The 12,055-nt window shown below is 44.6% G+C and overlaps 1 protein-coding gene across 4 annotated transcripts in view; it reads right to left on the bottom strand.

Moving 5' to 3' along the window:
- Positions 1–10,944, bottom strand: part of ACSL3 (acyl-CoA synthetase long chain family member 3) — a 52,443-nt gene extending 41,499 nt beyond the window's left edge. For 3 of the 4 annotated variants that reach the window (XM_071565962.1, XM_071565960.1, XM_071565963.1), the window contains exon 1: positions 10,692–10,815. The gene's annotated coding sequence lies outside the window, so the exon portion shown is untranslated. Of the gene's footprint in view, positions 1–10,691; positions 10,816–10,929 lie in introns of those variants that run through there. The other variant, XM_071565961.1, reaches the window with a different exon arrangement.
- Between the last annotated feature and the right edge of the window lie 1,111 nt (positions 10,945–12,055).

The following is a 12,055-nucleotide window of genomic DNA, read 5'->3' as shown; positions in this document are numbered from 1 at the left end:
CAGAGAAACACAAATTAATGGATAAAGTACCTTACAACTGCAGAAGACCTCAGAGGAACTTTGGTATCTACAAATTAAGTGCCAGAGAGAGACAAACCTACCAATTTCCCTGACATCCTGATAGTTTTAAACAACAGATACAAATTATACTTAAAGAACACCAATACCACTGCACATACAGGATGAAAAAGTCTGCATAAAAAATAAGCCAGAAACTTCAACCATTACCCCCAACCTTTGGCTACTGACAAAGTGGAATAACAGCTTAGTTATCACTCTCCAAATTCCTACAATCATTTTCCACTTGTTTAAGTCAATCCTCCTAAGTACTTCCACTGGGAGGCAGACTCTGCTTTCCATCTGAATTGAAGGGACGGTTTATATGCTATTTTCTACTGCAAAACAGCTTAAGATCAGTTCTCCAATTTCTGGGAAATCTGAAAGGCTAAGGCATAAACAGTTCTGGTTTATTTATTTCTTAGAAAACAAAGCAAAAAAGATGTTCTGATACCACACATTCAGTGTGGTTTGTGCTGTACGCTAGTCATGTATTCATCAGAGCAGAACAAAAAATCTAACATAACAGCCCCACAAATTTTTTGCTGTAAGGCTGCTTCTGTTTTTTCTCCAGCAGAAGCTATACATGCGTAACAGTATTCTCGTTTACTTTTAGATGAATTTGAGTTAATGTAGTGTCACAGGAAAAATTATCCATTACCCTATATTCATTTTTTAAAAAATATTGGGTGTCCAGGTCCAAAATCTGGTAAGCATGTGTATTTATATTGTCCTTGCCTTCTTTCCATAAGATTTCTTCTCTATTTGATGGGCTTTTATCAGGGATGATTGTTGTCCCTTACACGGGCTCATTACTCCGTGTGCAGTGTCAATTCACACACTGAGATGAAGGATTTTATTTCTTCATTCTAGTTTGTGCAAAGTAGGGAGGTTCGTGTAACCCACTAAGTCAGCAAAACTTTACACTAGTTATACATTTTAACAAAGGCATCAGTTTTCATTGGTTACAAATTGCACAGCTTTTTCATTAATTAGTACTCAAACCCCTATTTGCTGTATCTCTTGCTTCTCATCCTAATTAGTCCACACGTGCAGCCCATCCCTCCACTTGAGCCAGGGGTCTGTTCTGAGTAGGTGATCAGTGATGGTCTCAATCTCCCCTGTTGGAATTACCTGTCCCCCAGTTCCTGCTCAGTCCTGTGACTTCACTGCTCGTGGCTCTTGTCCAGACAGCCCATTCATCTTGGGATTGTGTTCCCCTTTCCTGAAGGCAGAACATGAGCCAAGTCTACAAGTCTCTACAAGTTTCACAATGCAATTGCTTAATCGTAACTGCCTGCCTATAACTACTGATTAACATCAAAAAACCTGCCCAGTTTGGTTCAAATCTTGACAGACCAAACACCGCAACTGTGAGACAGAAGCTCTTAAAGAACAGGCAGCAGATGAATATACTCAGTCAACAAAGCAGATCAGAGAGAACAAAATGCAGATGGAGACTTCACCAGAAAAAGCATGAAAATTCCACATCGTGGACAAGTGCTTTACAAGAAAAGCATCAGTCAGATGAACAATATATACAAGAGGAATTTTACAATACATCCCAAAGGAATAAAGATATCCACACCATGATCAAAGTTATCAAAGTGATGAAGTGGGATGTTTCACCATGTAATCCGAAAAGCCAAGCTGCTGACACTTTGAATACACTTTCTCTTTTGAAGGATAAACACATTTTCAGGTTTCAGTTTCATGGTGTTTTGGTGTAGAGTTTTTTTTGTTGTTTTGGGGTTTTTTTGGTCGGTTTAGTTTGTGGTGTTTGTTTTTTGTTCTTTTGGTTCTATTTGTTTGTTTCGTTTTGGTTTCGGGGGAGGTTGTGTTCCTTTTTATGTTATTATTGGGGGTTTTTGTAAACATCATCATTGTGTCCAGTCATCTACAGGGATTTACTACCAAAAAAAAATTAGTGAAATAGTTCCCACAAGAATATCTGCTTTTCTCACACCCCACACCTTCTGCTGTGGTGACTGAAACTCCAGAATAGGAGGCATCTCTCTCCTCTGGCCTGTGACGGATGTCACAAATCCTTCAGAAACGGCCACTACCTTTTTAAGGAAAGAATTCTGCTCCCAAGCCCACGTGAATGCTTCAGACTTATCTAATGCTCACTCTCAAAACAATGAGGGGATGCCAAGCCACAGAGCAGAAAAACAACATGAGGGCAATTTATAATATCAAGTCCCAGCCCCAGGAAGTGTTGCCTCAAGCCAACACTCACTGGGAGTTTCACACTACACAGACTGAACCTCTGTCACAACCAAGCCAGGCATATCGAAAGCAGCACTTCTATATAAATGCAGAAAATAACTTGTAGAACATTTCCTGAGCACAAATACAAAGAGAGACATGAAATTCACTCAACTCAATGTTTTGGGAATATGCAAGTTTCACTTTTAGTAATCTTACCTCCACCACAAGTTATAAATCCATTCTCAAAAGCAGTTGTGTGTTTCTTAGACAGCTCACACTGGTGTCTGTGAAACCTCCTACCCACACACCCAAGTTTACAGATGACTACGCTTGACTCCTAAACTGGTTTAAAAGAAATACTTTGCTTAAGATCAGTTGTACTTAAACATATACAGCCCCCCCTCAACTTTACTGCAATGCCCAGAAACTGCCTCTCTCCTAATATTTTTCTGAACTTAATACAAAAAAGATACTTGGCTTATGTAACTCCAGATTTCAAAGCAACTCAAACTAAACTGAAGTGATTTATAAGAGACTCAGAATGCTGCACACACCATCTATAAAAACAGGACTTCAACAAATATTTCCTATGGATACAAATACAACACTACAAATGCCAGGTTGCCAAAAGCCATGGCCAAACAGATCCCCAGTTCAGCACTTGATCAAGGCTGGGGAAGGCTACCACAGAAGCAGTTTCAGCTGTTAATGTTTCAATCTCATTCCTCAATGAATTTATGGGCAGACAGCAATTTTTGCACTCAACAAGTGGGGGGTGACCAATGGGAAGTCACACAAAAGATTGAGATACAGAAAGACTAGCAGGCTATTTCACTGCAAACCACTTGAAGATTTTTATTTCTCTTGGCTGCTCTAAAATTCCAGGGACAGTGGGGAATACAGTATTACAAAAGAAAGAAATGACCAAGGAAAAAGAAAATATTTCAAATTCAGTGTTTTCCTAAAGAGCTACTTGATATAGGTTTTATATCAACACTGCTTGGCAAAAAATGACTCTTTGTTCAAAATCCAGCACTAGAATTTACTTAAGCATGGCATAAAGAAGTCTACCCTGCTCATTTGAGTCATCGTTCTGTTTTCTAGCCTTAGAAATACCAGAGTGTCAGGACAACCTCTCTCCTCCACCACACTGGAAAAAATATCCTTTTTTCTACTCTTATTATTATCTCTTTTGTAAGCAAAGCAAGGCACAGTCAGTTATGAACATGCCCAACAATCGCATAACACGAAACGAACACAAAACAAGGTCCTATAAAATTAGAGGTCATTTTATTCTGTGTGAAGAAGCATTACAGAATTGTGGCTCTCAGCTCCAAGGATGTGTCCTTAAAAGTAAAACTTACAAACAAAGGTGTTGAAAATCAGAGGAAAATATTCTGTATCCATAGAGATGAAGGTGAGGAAATAACTAAGTCCTCACAGGAGTAAATTCGAGTCAGCAGTTCTGAACCAGTACACAAATACTGCGGAGGGAGATGGAGGTTTTGGTAGAAGGGCGTCCTGTTTTCCTCTTCAGGGAAAACAAACACACCCTTATACTCATTATGTAAACACGACCAACACTGAGGTACCTGGCTGGGTAGAGCCTTCACTGCAAAGTTTCAAGAACACTCATCTTTTTGAAAAAAGAAAGGTGCCACAGTACCAACAACATTTGTAGGAATTTTACAAATATTCTCAGGCAAAATTATTTTGTCTGTGTTATGCAGATGTTCATATTAGATTAATACAACTTGACAAGGTGGAAGTCCAGAATAGACTATTAAATATTTCTAGAAGAAGAATATAAAAATTTCATGTTTCATGAGCCTCTAACATTTCAAACACCAAGAGAAATATATCTTGCTTTTAAAAAAAGATCCCCCAAAGAGTTATGAAATATTCAGCTCATGATGTAATTAAAATACATGCTGTTTCAACTACTGTACTCAAACTCTTATCTTAGGTGTATACGTACCTACACATGCACAAAAAAACCCAAGTCAGATTAGCAGATCTCTCAGTTCTTTCACACCCTGGACATGGCCACAACTGCATTTGGGAATGCATAACACAAGATTTGGGCAGAAGATTATTTTTTTCTTAACTAAAACTGCTTTTATTGGTAAATGGCAGATTTTTTTTAATGTCTACTTTAGTTAGCATTCCTAAACAAAACCCCTCACACTCATTAACAGGCTTGGCTTGGTGGCTGACACACACCAGCTCACAGCCCTGCTGTACCTACTGGGAAATGGACTTGTACTTGTTATTGACAGTACTGGACGTTACCAGGTTAAGCCATTTGTGCAGATTGCAAGAGAAGCACATAAAAATCTCCATAAGCATCTTCCCCCTAAAGGAGAGAGAAAAATAAAATCTACACAGTTTTCAGTGCTGCTGAACTAGAAAATATTTTCTAAGCACCTCAAAGTTGTCCATTAGGAAAATCATTTCTCTATTCACAGTTTCCCTAGAACAACACAGCACAGCAGCACTTTATCAGGACAATCAAACTGCAGCAATAAAAGCCTGGAGAGTTCTGTCAGCAGGGCTTGACAAGCCATTTGTGGACTTACTGCTGCAGAACACACCAAACCCAGTTGGCCACACAGATTCCCTGCCCAAGCATTACTGGGACCTTTGTCTCCCCTCTATGCCTGTGCTTCACCTCTCTCCTCTACTGCATTAACAAACATATAAATCCTTACAAAATCTGCAGACAAAAAACGCAGATGCATCTTTCCATATAACCACTTAAATCCTCCTGCAAAGCCATCACCTCCTGCTTCTCCTGTTCCCTTCTGCCTTTCCCCACACCCACATACTTAAAAACTGACTAGACACCTCTTTACCAAACGCAAATTACCAACATGTCTAAATTCTAAAAGTTAACCTCAGATGTTCCACTTTCCACATTTTTCATAGGTTCTCACAGAATGAGCCCACAGACATTGATTTTAATAATGATGTGGTGAAACAACTGCAGACAACACTGTTTCACAGACTACCTTCTCATACTGCCTTAAAACTTTGGTTGGTAGAAATCATTCTGTATGTCTGATCCAATAAAACTTATGTCATCAAGCACACTGATGTATAACACTGCACCAATCGCTCAAGAAGCAAAGCACCCATGAAAAACCTTCCTCTGGATGGTCGAGGTTTCTTGCATGTCTCAGCAGTCAACCTGAACAAAATGAGGCACATTCCATACCCTGTTCTGCAAAGCAGTAAGGGAAAGACAGAAGTCTTTTCTCTAAAGATGCAGAAAAAAATGTTTTTATATAGTTTTCAGTTCACAGTATCCTTAGGAGTTTATCACAGGAGGAGAGAATGTTGTACACAGACATCAATGTAACACAGCAGATAGATGGGGAACTGGATCTGGCAGTGCAATACAACTGCTGTTCTGCTGCTTCATCTTCAGCAAGTCAATTCCAATCTTTTTTATCTATTTTCCCCTTCCAGGTCTCATACCCGTTTCATCTAGTAGATACAAGCATTCAGGCTAAGGATATTTACACAGTTCCTAAAAAACAAACCACTAGATTTCCAATTTCATAGTGAAATGGGAGAAAGCTTGCAGTTTGTTAATTGCTGTTTTCACTACCAGTGAGTACCTCTAAGTCAGGAATTTCAATAATCTTATCTTCCCTGCTTTTCAGGAAACTCACAGAACTGAGAAGTCAGCTTGTCCTATTTCAGATACTGTAATCAACCAGCACGTTTTCGTAATTAACAAGACTCATGAACACTGAGGGAAAGAGGACTTCCAAGTGCTCATGTGGTGACAAATTGCCACCTGCTTCTCCGGGATTACAGACACAAAGTCAGCACCTTGACTTCCCATGAGTTGCAGGCTCACTTAAGGATCAAGAGGACACATGGATGAGTAATTCCTTCCCAAGGATCAGTAAAAAGACTCTTGCAAGTTTTCAATCAAGCTGATTCTAAAACTGTTTTGAATTTTGAACAACTTTTCTCTAACTCATTTAGAAGGTAATACACAGTAACATTTGACCTCCCTCCAGAGTGGCATGCTTTTCTCACACACCCCCCACCTCCCAAGTCCTGTATTTCAGAATTGCCATTCAGGAGGTGTGGTTAAGATACGGCCTTGTCCAGATGATTTCCTTTAACATACTCAGAATCATTAGATCCCAAACTATCTCAAAGCTGAGTGCTGAATCCTTTGAGAGCCCTTCAGGCCGTGCTACATGGCAAACACTGATGTAGGCCAAGCCCTCAGGATGAAGAGCAAGTTCTTCCAACTGTAACTGCATAATTAAACAAATAAAGTCCTGCCATTTCAGAACGGCTTAAGATTGGCTTGAGTGCTTGCAATACTCCTCCAAGTTTGATGTGTAAACCTGCACTGTTGGACCACATACAGCCCTAAACAAGTTGGCTCAGAACCTCCCACTGTGACTGCTCCACTGGCAGAAACTAAACAGAGTCATGGGATAATACAGGTGGAAAGGGATATCAGGGAGACTCTGTTTCAACCTCAAATTCAAAGCCCAATTGCCTGTGAGATCACACCTGATTTCTCATGGCTTTATTCAGTTGGGTTTTGAAAACCTTCACGGAAGAAATCTGCACCAGCTTCTCTGGATAGCAAGTCCTACCACTTGACAGACCTCGGTGTGAAAAATGCCTTATAGAGACAGAGCTCTCACACCTGCTCTCCTGTCCTCCCACCACGTACCACTGTGCAGAATCCACCTTCATATTCTCTTGAAAACCTCCACACAGGTTCTGGAAGGGCTTCCCAAAGCTTTCTATTCTCCAGGCTCGACAGGCACAGTTCTCTTCACAAAGCAAAAGCTCACAACTCAGGACAATCTTGGCAGCTGTCCACTGAACTCACTCCGGTTTATCAACACTCCCCTTGTTGCAGGGCAGGGAGCAAAACTGGATGCTCTATTCTGGATGCAGTCTAAGAGTGCCAAATGGAATGGGGTAATTGCTCCACTTCCCCTGCTGGTTGTGCTGCTGTTAACACAGGGCACACACTGCCCCATGCTCAGCTCGCTGCCCACCAAGGCCCCCAGAGCCTTCTCAGCAGAGCTGTCCCCCAGACAGACTGTGCTGGCTCAGGGGGTCACTCCTGACAGGGAATGAGCCAGGAAGCCCCCACACTGAAACAAGCTGCTTAAATGGTAAATTTGCTTAGTAATCAGCAGCAGATGAAATGGATAGAAATTGAAGCCAAGTCTTCTTAGTGTTAATACACCTTACTTAGTAGTACTAAGTCGCATCTTAGGGCCATATTCAGATGGCCTAAATTCCACATAAATCCTTCTGCCTCCTATTTCTTATTAGCTGGCTTTCAGGCAGCTCCCCACTCAGTGTCCTACGTAAATTCTCTCAGTTGCTCTTCAAAAATCACCTTTTCTCCATTGACTGAGAAAAGGGCCTTCAATGGAATCCAGGACACCCAAACTTAGTCTTTAGAGTCTGGTAACACTGCAATATCAGATTGCATTATTCCTTTGGATTTATCACTGTGGCAGAAAGTAGCAGCTCGTTTGTCAGGACTTTGGACACGTTTGCTAGTCTTTCACTGGAACATAAATTTCAAAAGAAGTGTAGATCATAAACAATTCAGGACTCAGCTCTTCCTGCTGCTTTCTGGAAATGTACTCCACAGCTGGATCTCCTTGAACAAGAATGCCTTATCCATAGCTCTTTTGCATTTTGTCCTGAGCCACGCATGATGCTTTGTTCCAGATGTCTTGACAGTTCATTGAAAAAACTGGGTCTTTAGTATGGCTGTGGCTTAAACCATTCACTGGTCTACAGAAAGGAAGAATAAAAGCCCTACAATCAGCACTGAATGTGGGCTGGGAAATCAATGGCTTAAATGCTCACCAGTTCAGCAAAAGCACACCATGCTTTAAGTCAAGCATGAAGACATTTATTCTAGTTTTTCAAAGATGGTCAGTTTTCCAATAAATATCAATCTGATTTTCTTAGGCTTCTGGCTAAACCAGAGGTCTTGATCTGAGAAATTATTTCTTATAGGCATTAAGGTTTTATAACAGTGCCATAAACTGAGAAGTTACACAGACCAGCATACTCAGTCCAAGATGCTCTGCTCAGTGTTCTTACATAATCAGAATCCTCCAAGCAAGAGAGATGGAGCAGGGAAGACAGGAAACACTCATAAACACTTCTAAAAAGAGAACCCAGATTTGACACACCACAGTCCTTACACCTCTTTATAGGACATTAATAATGCTTTTGTCAAAGCCCCAAAGAACTCCAGATGGAGTCTACCCCTTATACACAGCTGTAAGCCAGAGCTCTCTCAAAACATCCAGTACTGAGAAATATATAGAATAAAACCAAGGCTGAGATTTATTATATTCCTCCTTAGAGTGGAATAGGACACTTGGAGATAGCACAACTTTCAGAACCAAGTGCCAGCTTATTTCACATCAAACAAGCTATTTTAGAAATAAGTCAGTAAGTTTGCTTCCCTCGAGGGATTCTGTATCCATCAGCAAGGAGCTTGCTTTCCTGATCAGTCAAAGGGGGCTGGATCGGTACCACGGGCTGATTGCATTATGTGTTTCAGAAGTTTCCACCACACAGATCAACAGCTCCATCAGACTGACTCGAGTGTGTCAGCCAGTCATCAACACTGAACATACAAACATTAAATGCGAACCTACCTCTGGTTTCTAGGGACTAACAATAACAAACATGCTGAACAACTACAAAGAAAATTTGGTCTGTAAGTCACAACCTTTAGTTTCAACCATTCCTGAAGTATAAATCCACAGGACAAGGGGAATCACCAGGCTTAACAATGTCTTTCCTTAACTTTTCAAAGCACACAGGACAGTCAAATACTATGAACAATGTTTGCTCTCACAGTGGTGCAGATGCTTATGAGTATAGTCTTAAGAGTACCCAGATGACCACCTTCCTCTTAGGGTATAGTTAAGACCCGACAATGCATCTGTTATTTCAGACTTTTACTTTTTAACCTTAGGAAATAAAAAATTCATATGCCACAGTGAACTTCCCTACAATGAGATGCCAATCCACTCTGGAGAAAACCATATCTACAGCACAATGTCACCAGATAAAAACATCATTAAGGCTTTTTCGTTTCATTTTATGCTTTTGCTTTACATGAGGCTTAAGCAATTACAACAATAACAAAAAAACAACAACACAAAAACGAAACCACTTCCATGTCAACTCAAATATCCCTTAAGAATTCTATAACATTCTGAAGTATTTTGAGTAAAACCGACTACCCTTACCTGACTTTTAAAAGTAACCATAAGCATTTATCATTGGCATTGGTCTTTTTCATAAATTCTGTATTGAGAATTGCACTTAAAAAGTGAGGCTATTTAAACACAAGAATTTCACATCTGGTGTTATCATATCTATTTGATAGGCCAAAACCAGCCATGTTCTAGAATCTGGTACTTCTAAAAAAATGCAGTATTTCTGATTTTAAAAGATTACATATCAGTTGCTCTATGTAAATGTTTTGGGTTGCCTATTTCTTGAGCAAGCTAAAAAAAACCCACAGCAGTGCTTAAAAACTATCTTACAACTGTATTTATTCTGTCACTGTCTTACTTTTTCTGAGGGCTACTGTTTGCTTATTTCCCAGAGATTCTGTATCGGTCCCAAACAATGAACTTCACCCTCTTGATGAAACTATCTGAGACAACTCTTTTAAGCCTTCCTTCTCTCCCTGCGAGTGAAGGGTGTTCCTGACCTACCCCTCCCGGGAGAGTCCATGCAAGGAACTCTCCAAAGCACTAAATCCAGCACCAAAACCCTGGAAACCTGGATGGCAGCACTGGAACAGGACTGGAAATTGCAGCCCGCGCCTCCTCCGGCCCTGCCGGGCTCACACCACTCGCTCACAGACCACGAGGAGCGGCCGGGCCGGGAACCCCGGGCCGGGGACACCGGGGGTACACTGGGGAGACACGGCGTGTCCCCGCCCCGCACCGGGGGCCTGTCGGGCGGGCCCCCCAGCCCCGCACCTCCTCAGAGCCCAAACACAAAGAAAACCTCAAGGAAAACACCTCTTTGCTACCGCCTGTTACCTCGCTAATCACCCGCGTCCGGGAGGACGCCGCGGAGGCACGGCCGGTGCGCCGGCCCCGCGGGCAGCCGGGCCGCCTCATCCCCGCCACGACCGCCGCACTCTGCCCCGCGGAGGCGGCGAGAGGCCCGGCGGGGCCCCGCGGCGCGGCTGGGCGTGCTGCTGGGGGCGCAGGGCCCCGCACTCGCTCGCTCCCCGGCCCCGCATGCACTCGCTCTCCGGCCCCGCACGCACTCGCTCCCCGGCCCCGCACGCACTCGCTCCCCGGCCCCGCACGCACTCGCTCCCCGGCCCCGCACGCACTCGCTCCCCGGCCCCGCATGCACTCGCTCACCGGCCCCGGGGACGCCGCGGCCGCAGCGCCCGCTCCGCGCAGCGCCGAGTGCGCGCCCCGCGCGCCCAGCCCGCGTGCGCCGCGGCGCCTCCTGGTTGGCCCGTGCCGAGTGGCGCGCGGGGCCGCTCCCGCCGCGCGGGGTTACTGCGGGTCACGCGGCGGGGGCGGCGCCGCCGCAGCCGCGCGTCCTCCCGCGCCCCGCCCGCACTGCGCCTGCGCGCCCGCGGCTGGCACTCACCGGGACCCACCAGCTCTGCCGGGCACCGCTCGGCTCCGTCGCGGCCTGTCAGTGGCCCCGTGCCCCGCTCGGCTCCGTCGCGGCCTGTCAGACGCCCGGGCCCCGCTCGGCTCCGTCGCAGCCTGTCAGAGGCTCCGGACCCCGCTCAGCTCCGTCGCGGCCTATCAGTGACCCCGGGCCCGCTGCTAACGCCGCTGTGTCCACCGCCCATCTCGTAGCGCCGGTGCGATGGTCCGTGTGCCACCGCTGGGGCGTTGTGACCCCAGAGGTGCTGCAGCAGCGCCGGCGCTCCGGGCCGCTGTCCGGAGTTCGGGGTTTGAGTGGCGGTGCCACCCGTGGCAGCTGCTGCAGAGGTTCCTGACCTGGGTCCCCACTGACAGGGCCGAGCGCAGATCGCTCGTGTCACATCAGAGCTGCCGTCACGTGGAGCAAGTTTTGGTCAGTGCTGCTCCAGGCTGTGTTCTTAATTAACAATTACTTAGGACCTCATCTATCAGCACTGACTCCCCCGGGTCCTGCAAATGTTCCTTCAGAATTAAAGGTTTTAATTTAACCAGTGTAATACAATGCTGAAAGATAAAAGAAATGAGTACCTGCCAAAGATAAGCAAAGTAAAAACAACGAATGGGAGGAAGGTTCCAAAGCCCAGAGAAAGGATTGGTTTCAGCAGGTGCTGAGGTTGCCTTTGCAGCCAGCACTACCAGGAGGGTTTGGTTCCTTCAGTTCGTGCAGGCCAAGTGACCCTGTCACAGCCCTTGGGGCTGAGCAGCCCAGAGATCTGAGAAGGGGAGGATGGCAGTGCTGAGGACGGGAGCCTGAACACAGCCCTACCTACAGATCATAGGGTAGTGAGTAAGTACCACTCATAAACTGCGCAGCTGACACCACCCATGGCATGTGTCCAACTGACAGCCCTCTCTCCTTCACCCTCGCAGGCACCAGGTTCCAGAGGAAGGAGCCTTCTTTGCATCGAGTCATCTGCAGGGCACTTGAGTGGCAGGGAATATACTCACTCTTGCTAAAAGCAGATTAACGGGGTATATACATCTAATCCAAAGACCAACTAAGTCAGTCACCTCAGTTACTGGAAAAAGTGCTTCCAAGTGCTTAGAACTGGAACAGAGGA

The sequence above is a fragment of the Pithys albifrons genome, chromosome 11 (assembly GCF_047495875.1).
Source record: "Pithys albifrons albifrons isolate INPA30051 chromosome 11, PitAlb_v1, whole genome shotgun sequence".
Lineage (NCBI taxonomy): Eukaryota > Metazoa > Chordata > Aves > Passeriformes > Thamnophilidae > Pithys > Pithys albifrons.
This window is presented reverse-complemented; position numbering and strand designations above follow the sequence as displayed.